Source organism: Gossypium arboreum, chromosome 8 (assembly GCF_025698485.1).
Source record: "Gossypium arboreum isolate Shixiya-1 chromosome 8, ASM2569848v2, whole genome shotgun sequence".
NCBI classification, from domain to species: Eukaryota; Viridiplantae; Streptophyta; class Magnoliopsida; order Malvales; family Malvaceae; genus Gossypium; species Gossypium arboreum.
This window is the reverse complement of record NC_069077.1, coordinates 12,341,083-12,350,476: the sequence shown is the minus strand read 5'-3', so window position 1 is coordinate 12,350,476 and position 9,394 is coordinate 12,341,083. Positions and strand designations below refer to the sequence as shown.

General features: G+C 39.3%; 1 non-coding gene across 1 annotated transcript; it reads right to left on the bottom strand.

The window, feature by feature from the left end:
* Positions 1–7,632: 7,632 nt before the first annotated feature.
* Positions 7,633–7,739, bottom strand: LOC128279670 (small nucleolar RNA R71). The gene has a single exon (XR_008269869.1). It is a non-coding gene; the product is annotated as a small nucleolar RNA R71 (small nucleolar RNA).
* Between the last annotated feature and the right edge of the window lie 1,655 nt (positions 7,740–9,394).

The following is a 9,394-nucleotide window of genomic DNA, read 5'->3' as shown; positions in this document are numbered from 1 at the left end:
TATCAGGCTGGCCATCGGTTTGTAGATGGAAAGCCATACTAAAACTTAACTTAGTCCCCAAAGCTTCTTGCAACATCTTCTAAAAGCTCGAGGTAAACCTCGGGTCTCTATCCTAAACGATCGATAAGGATACTCCATGAAGTCTCACAATCTCCGAAATGTACAAGTCGGCTAGCTTGTCAAGTGAAAAATCCGTATGTACTGGGATAAAGTGAGCCGACTTAGTCAGTCGATCAACTACGACCCATATAGCATCTTTCTTCCTCGGGGTCAATGGCAATCCTGTTACAAAGCCCATAGTGATCCGATCCCATTTCCACTCTGGGACCATGATAGGCTGGAGTAAACCCGAAGGTACTTGGTGTTTGGCTTTTACTTGTTGACATATCATACATTTGGATACGAACTCCGAAATGTCTCTTTTAATCCCCGGCCACTAATATATTTTCTTCAAATCGTTGTACATTTTCGTACTCCCGAGGTGCACTGACAAACAACCACTATGCACCTCACCTAAAATCTTTCGAATCAACTCGGTATCTTTAGGAACATAAATCCTCTCTTGAAAATTCAAGCAGCCTTCGGAACCAATTCGATAATCTGATTCAACTTTTGATTCACATTGAGTTCTCTTAGACGACAATTCACTGTCATTCATTTGGGCTTCACGAATTTCTTGAAGAATCGTCGATCTAGCTTTTAACTCTGCTATAACCGAACCATCCTCGAATAAAGCCAACTGGGCATTTATCGCTTTCAAAGCAACCAAGGACTTTCTATTTAATGCGTCAGCGACCACGTTCGCCTTTTCCGGGTGGTAGTCGATAATTAATTCATAATCTTTTAACAGTTCTAACCATCTCTACTGTCTCAGATTTAAATCTTTCTGAGTCATCAAGTACTTAAGACTTTTGTGATCGGTGTATACGTAACATTTTTCCCCGAACAAATAATGTCACCAAATCTTCAGAGCAAATACTATAGTTGCCAACTCTAGATCATGTGTCAGATAGTTCTTCTCCTAAGGTTTCAGTTGTCTCGAGGCATAGGCTACAACTTTACCTTCTTGCATAAGTACACATCCCAACCCATTTAGAGAAGCACCGCTGAAAATCACAAACTCTTTCCCTAATTCGGGTTGAACAGTACAGGAGCCTCAGTTAACATCTTCAACTTTTCAAAACTCTATTGGCATAAATCCGACCATTCAAACTTAATATCTTTCTGCAACAACTTCATCGTGGGTGTAGCAATCATTGAAAAGTCTTTTACAGATTGTCTATAATAACCCACTAAGCCTAAAAAGCTTTTAACTTCGGTCACATTTTTCGGGGGTTTCCATTCAAAAATAGCGGAAACCTTGCTGGCATCAACTCTAATGCCATCACTCGAGACAATGTGACCTAAAAACCCGACTTCTTGAAGCCAAAACTCACTTTTACTAAACTTAGCATACAATTGGTTGTCTCACAGAGTTTGCAGAACAGTTCTCAAATGTTCAGCATGTTCTTCCTTATCTCTAGAATAGATCAGGATATCATCGATAAATACGACAACAAACTTATCTACATATGGCCGAAATATCCTATTCATTAAATCCATAAACATGTCGAGGGCATTCGTTAAGCCAAAAGGCCTGACGAGAAACTCATAATGGCCATATCGAGTCCTAAAAGCGGTTTTAGGCACATCTACCTCTTTCACTCATAGTTGGTAGTAGCCAGATCTCAAGTCTATCTCAGAAAACCATGCTGCTCCCTTCAGTTGATCAAACAAGTCGTCAATTCGCGACAACGGGTATTTGTTCTTCATAGTTCTCTTATTTAACTGTCAGTAATCTATACACAACCTCATAGATCCATCTTTCTTTTTCACAAATAACACCAGAGCGCCCCACGGCGAAAAACTCAGTCTCACGAAATCCTTATCGATTAATTCCTGTAACTGTAACTTTAGTTCCTTCAGCTCGGTCGGGGCCATTTGATACGGAGCAATCGAAATAGGCGCGGTCCCTGGCATTAATTTTATACCGAACTCCACTTGTCGAATTGGAGGTAACCCAGGCAGCTCTTCTGAAAATACATCCACATTTTCACATACAACTGGTATTGACTCCACTTCCAGTTCAGACTCCTTAGTATTCATTACAAGAGCCAAGTAAGCTTCACATCCTTTCCTCAAGTATCTCTGAGCGGACATCGAGGATATTACCATAGGCGAGTTCTCTGGCTCATCTGATTCAACCCAGAGGTTTTCATGATTTTCACATTTCAATTTAATGACTTTTTGTCTATAGTTTACCACAGCATCATGGAGTGTCAACCAGTCCATACCCAATATACATCAAACTTATCAAATGGTAATAGCATTAAATCAGCCAGAAAACAATGACCTTTAACTACTAAGGGACATTTCTTGCACACTTTATCGACTATCACATGTTTGCCTAATGGGTTTGACACCTGAATCATGAACTCTGTAGACTCAACAGGCATATTCACGCTAAACACTAATTTCATACACATATACGAATGAGTAGAACCAGGGTCAATCAAAGCAATAACAGTATTATCATGAAGGGAGAATATACCAGTGATCACGTCGGGAGACGATGCATCTTCACGTGCACATATGGCATATGTTCTAGCCGGAGCCCTAACTTTGGATCTTATTTTGGAGTCTCTCGTCACATTCTTACTTTTAGCCCTAGTTCCAACATTCTTCTGGGGTCTTCCTCTCGAATTAGCACCACTTGGCCTTGCACCATGAGATTTTTCTTTCTCCTTCATCTCGGGGCAATCCTTGATGAAGTGGTCTTGAGAACCACATCGAAAACAGGATCCGTCATTTATCCTACACTTGCTGAAATAGTTTCTACCACAGTGTTGGCACTCTGGCCTAGAAGATCCGGCATTGCCTACACTGGCCCCCAATGTAGCCCGAGACTTAAGGTCTGAATCTTGCTTCTTACGATCCCGATATGAGTGTCCAGTTGATGCATGAGAACAAGAGTAGACATCTCTAGATTTCTTAGACTGAGAAGGAAACGACTTCCTCGCATGCCTCTTCTTTACATATCTAACCTCAGCCTTGGCTTTCTTTTTTTCCTTGATCAACTCCTCGGCTTTACAAGCTCGATCAATTCGCACTAAAAACTCTTTCAACTCAAGGACACCCACTGACAGTCTAATATCCTCATTAAGTCCGTCCTCAAACCTTCGACACATCTTTGCCTCGAAGGATATATACTCTTGAGCATACTTACTAGTTCTCACGAACTCTCTTTAGTATTTAGTAACCGTCATGCGGCCTTGCTTCATTTCAAGGAATTTTTTACGTTTTTGGTCCATGAATCTCTCACTAATGTATTTCTTCCAAAATTCCTCTTGGAAGAATTCCCATGTAACTCTTTCGTGAGGTACCACTGAGACTAATGTCTTCCACCAGTGGTATGTTGAGTCCCTCAATAAGGATATGGTGTACTTCAAGCATTCCTCATGAGTACAAGAAAGTTCATCGAATACCTTGATGGTATTTTCAAGCTAGAATTCTGCTCTTTCAGGATCATTGTCTTTACTAGCACAGAACTCTTCGGCTTCCAGCTTTCATATCCTATCCACCGGAGGTTTATTCCACCTCTCAAGGTCTACACCCTAGAGTGCTATGGAAATAGGTCGAGGAATAGGTGGGGGTGGAGGGGGTGGAGCATCCAGGTTCGCTTGGACGAACTCCGTGTACCACTTATTCATTATGTGGAGAAAGGCCTCTCGAGCCTTTTCTCCTTCTCCCTGACTAACTGTGGGAGGTCGATTATCGGATGGAACTACCCCTTTAGCGGGAGCTGGCATGCTACTTTCTACATCGTCCACCATGGTTTGATCGGGATCCATTACTATATGAAAACACAATTTTAAAAGGTCAGGAGTCGTCACACTATCAAAATTTATCTATGCAACGTATAGTTAGACTCATACATACTCTACGTTAGTCCGAGAATTGACTAAACCGTAGCTCTGATACCACTAAATGTAATACCTCTTAACTGTATCTAGTGCCAAAATAGGGTTTGAGGTGTTATCAGACTTAGATTCAACCAACTATATAAAATCAGGCAGTTAAATTTTGATCAATTTAAAAATTTTCATTTCACATGTATACTATTCCTTATATGAGCTTTCGAGGCCCCAGACATACATTCGGGGTGTTTCAGAACCAAATCAAGAACTTAAGAAAACTCAAAAAAATTCATGCTTTAAGGCTCCACACGCTCATGTGAATATAGGGTACACACTAATGTGGCTTGGGACACGCTGGGGTCCCTTGCCCGAATGGCCAATTTATTTCCAAAAGTTTTCATAAATCAAGTGCAGACTTCACACGGCCTGGACACACGCCCGTGTCCATGGCCCGTGTCCCTTACATGGCCTCTACACGCTGTGTTCAAAGCCCATGTGCAAAAAACCTAGTATTTTGTTTATGATGTCAGCATACCCAAAATGTCATACAGCCAAAGGCATACGCCCGTGTGCCTACTTGTGTGGGCAAAATAAAGCTATTTACCAAGCCTATTTGCTGCCCTTACTTAGGCAACCTACACAATAATATCCAAAACCTATACTAGACTATATCAACAACCAAATCAGCCTCAATAGACCATATCTCATTTAATCACAAGACCTTATACAAAATAAATCAAATATTAGATTAAGCCAACATGCTTGGCCAATCAACCATAACACAAGACTCAAAAGCTTAAGTCCAATACATGCCATAATCAAAATAGAAGATTTCAACTATACCGAGAGGCTTCAAAATATTAGTGTGACTGGCTTTCCCGACGTGACTGGTAATCCTCGATCTACTTTGATGGTACTATAAGAAACGAAAGGAAAGAGGGTAAGCTTGGGGGCCTAGTAAGTACATATAGGCAAATAAAGTGTGAATAAATCATCTACTAATGATGACATATCATACTTCAAAATAAAAATGTTAATCACTTAAAATTCTTTATCTTATTCTTCACTTTGTTCATAAATGCTCTTTACGTCCCATCACATGCTCAGCTCAAATCCTAAACTCAGTGTACATACCTTATCGAAGTCTCATTAATTAAGCTTTTGAGTTACCCGTTGAACGCTTGAGATTCTTACAGATACACGAGGAGTTTATACCTAAGTGCCTTATAAGTCTAGTAGTCAAAATTACAACGCACTATGAAATGCTCTCATTTGTGCTACTCACGGGCCTTTTTATTGAGTCAGTACCCGAACCCTATAGTGTCATCATGTAATGTACGCTCATTGAGCTACTCACGGGTCTGTACATTAGGTCAGCACCCGGACCCATACTACATATTTCATTCATCTCATGAACTCAGACATTTCTCATGAGTTCAGACCATTCCTATTCTCATGGTAACCCCTTTTTGTATCCGATACTAAATCTAGGGTTCAACGGGGTTTCTTATATAACTGGGTAGCATTTCACTTGCTCACAATGTACTTTATTCTCATAACACACCGTTTACACTATCATGGTAATAGATGTGATAAACTGTAATTTATACATATTTTTATCCCATACTTAGCCCATTTATGAATGGTTTCTCCTTAGATTTGGTGAATTTGATGCTCCTAATCCTTTAATTTCATGTTTTACACTTAAGAGAGCATAGGAGAGTAAAAAGAGCGAGAAATGGGCCAAAAATGGAGAAAATGGACCCATGTGGGAAATCAACACGGGCTGGACTTCCTCACACGGGCGTGTCCCATGGTCATGTCCATTTGGCAAGACTGAAGCATGACTTACATGGGTAGACTACACGTCTGTGCCTATTCAACAGCCTTGACTATGAGCTGGAGTAATTGCACACGGGCGCGTCACACGAACGTGTCCCTGCCGAGCCCAAGTATAGTCCTATTCGGAAAAAGCTAATTTTTAGGGCTCTTAGGTGTCCAAAAGCCTATCTAAACACCTGAGGAAGCACTTAAGAGGGGGACGCAATGTAGGAAGCAAGGAATTGCTCAAGGAAAGCTGATTTATCCATCGCAGAAGCCAGATTCATCATCAAGACTGAAGATCTCCCTTCAAGTTCCTTCAAGAGTTTTGGGTTTTCTTATGTTTTGTTATCTTTATGCTTTTGAGATGTTTTCCTTCATAAGTATGAACTAAACCCCCTAAATACCTAAGAGGAATGAAATCTAAGACGGATCTTGTTATTATTATCTGTATTGTATGATAAATATTGACTTGTTCTTAATTATGTGTTCTTAATTCTTGTTTTGATATTCCAGGATATTGATTCAAGTTAAGCTCTTATTCAGAGGAGGAATAGACCCTGTTTAAGAGTAAATTTGTCATAATTAAGCGGAGTTGATTGCACTCCTAGAGATAGGGTGATACGATTTTGCTAGATTAGGGTGAAACCTAATAAGGGAATCCATAGATCGAGTTAATGCAATTCTAAGGTGTTAATTAGAAAGAGATTTCAATTATTCAACCTAGGGTTAGACATTATTAGTTTCGATAGAGATAATAATATAACTTAGGGATTTCTACGGATCAAGTCAAATGAATAATCGTCTGATTTAGAGTCAAATAACAAGTGAAGTCTAGGTGGATTTTCCCTTAGGTATTGTCTTAATCAATCAGATTTTCCCAAAAGTATTTTCCCAAATTTTATGTGCATTCTTAGCTTAGTAATTAGTTTAGATAACCAAACCTCTTAATTTTTACGCTAGATAATAAAAAAGAATTAAATACTAGTACTCGTGGTTCTTTTGGGTTTGACAATCCAGTCTTGCTGAACTATACTACTGTTCGATAGGTACACTTTCCATAATCGTGATAATAAGTTAGTCTCAAGAACGATTCATTCATAAATCTTTAAAACCTGTCACGAATATCTCGTACCAAGTTTTTAGCACCGTTTTCAAGGAACTAGGTTATTAGGAACACTCGATTTTTATTACTTTAGCCATTTTACTTTTATTGTAATTTAAATTTTTATTTTCTTTTCTAGTTCATCATTTATTTTCTTCTGATAGGTTTTTCTAGTTTGTGACTAGAAGAAACCCGTCAGGACCATTGTTGTTTGATAGTGAGATCGATCGCACAGTTCGCAGAAACCAAAGAGAAATAAGGCGAAGCTTACAATACACAGAGGAAGAGCAAGAGGACGATACTTCAACCACAACCAAGGAGATGGCTGAAAACCAAGAAAATTCGCTACCTCCTGCGGTTGCTGTTAATCAGAATCCTGCTCCGCGCATTATGTATGATTATGCTAAACCTTCTTTAACAGGAACTAAATCGAGCATAGTTAGACCTGCTGTAGCTGCAAATACTTTTGAACTAAAACCTAACACAATTCAAATGATACATCAATTTGTTCAGTTTGATGGTTTGCAGGACAAAGATCCCAACGCTCACTTGGTAAACTTTTTGGAACTATGTGATACATTTAAAATAAATGGCATTTCTGATGACGCCATTTGCCTTCAGTTATTCCCTTTTTCATTGAGAAACAAAGCTAAACAGTGGTTGAATTCTTTACCACGAGGGTCAATCATTACTTGGGAACAAATGACCGAAAATTTTTTATTAAAATATTTTCCGCCAGCTAAAATGGCTAAATTACGTAATGATATCTCTTCTTTTAGGCAGATGGATTTAGAAACACTCTACAATGCATGGGAGAGATACAAGGACCTCTTGAGAAGATGCCCTTACCATGGGTTACCACTCTGGCTACAGGTTCAAACCTTTCATAATAGCCTGAATTCTTCGACTCAAAAAATGGTTGACACAGCTGCAGACGGAACCATCAATAATAAGACACCTGAAGATGCCTATGAATTTATAAAGGAGATGTCACTTAATAGCTATTAGTGGTAAGTCAGGAGGACAAAGCCAACAAAAATAGCCGGTATTTATAATGTCGATTCGGTCACCATGGTCTCTAATCAGGTAGAACTCTTGAATAAGAAAATTGATGGTTTTCTTAGTTCTTCACAGGTTCACCTAGTAATGCAGTGCGAAGCAAATGGAGGTGGATCAAGCAATTCAGAATACCCACCCTATGGCTACAACATGGAGAACGAGCAATTAAATTACATGGGTAATAATCCTCGATCTCAAAATAATCCTTATACTAATACTTACAATGCAGGTTGGAGAAACCACCCAAATTTCTCATAGGGAGGCCAAGGGAATCAGAGACCACCACCTCCAGGCTTCCAACAACCACGCTACCAACAAGAGAAAAAGCTGAACCTTGAGGAAATACTAACAAAATTCATCTCAGTGTCAGAAACTTGTTTTCAGAACACTGAGATAGCACTTAAAAATCAACAAGCGTCGATCCAAGGGCTCGAAACTCAGATAGGTTAGCTAGCTAAATTGATATCCAAACGACCACAAGGTAGCCTGCCGAGTAATACTGAATCTAACCCAATGGAGCAAATCAATGCAATTACCATTCAAGATGAGGAAGGGTTAGTTGCACCTGAACCAGAGTAGAGGTAGGAAACTGTGGTAAGTAAAGGTAAGTGTGACGTGGACCACAATGACCAGAAAATGGTAAGTAAAGAGTACAAACCACGAGTTCCATACCCCAATGCGATAAGAAAAGACCGTACAGATGAACAATTTGGTAAATTCTTTAAACTATTAAAGAAATTACATATTAACTTACCGTTTATCGAAGCTCTCTCGCAGATGCCAAACGCAGTCAAATTTTTAAGGGAACTTTTAACAAACAAATGAAAGTTGGATGAGGCGTCGCATGTGGAGTTGAATGTAGTTTACTCAGCCATATTACAGAATTAACTACTCAACAAATCAAAAGATCCAAGGAGTTTTAGGATTCCTTGTTTAATTGGTAGTTTAGATGTTCATAATGCATTGGCTGAATTAGGGGCAAGCATTAATGTTATGCCTTATAAAATGTTTAAACAGCTAGGTGTTGGGAAACCAAAACAAACTAGGATGAGCATTCAATTGGCTGATAAAACCATTAGATTTCCTAGGGGTATCGTTGAAGATGTTCTTGTTAAGATCGATAAATTTATATACCCAGTAGACTTTGTTGTTCTAGACATGGAAGAGGATAGTAACGCACCTTTGATTTTGGGACAACCCTTTTTAGCAACTGCTAGAACCATTATTGATGTTGGTATAGGTGAACTCACACTTCATGAGAGAGACGAAACAATCACCCTTCAAGCTCGTAATTCGAGTAACACATCAAAAATCGAAGGTGGTTGTATAAATCATTCTATTAGTACTGATCATGTGGTGAAACCCTCAATGCAGGAAACAGTTTCGAAGAACGCATATGAGCCGTGTTCAAACAACAACAAAGAACCTATCTACGAAGAATGAAGGCTACAAG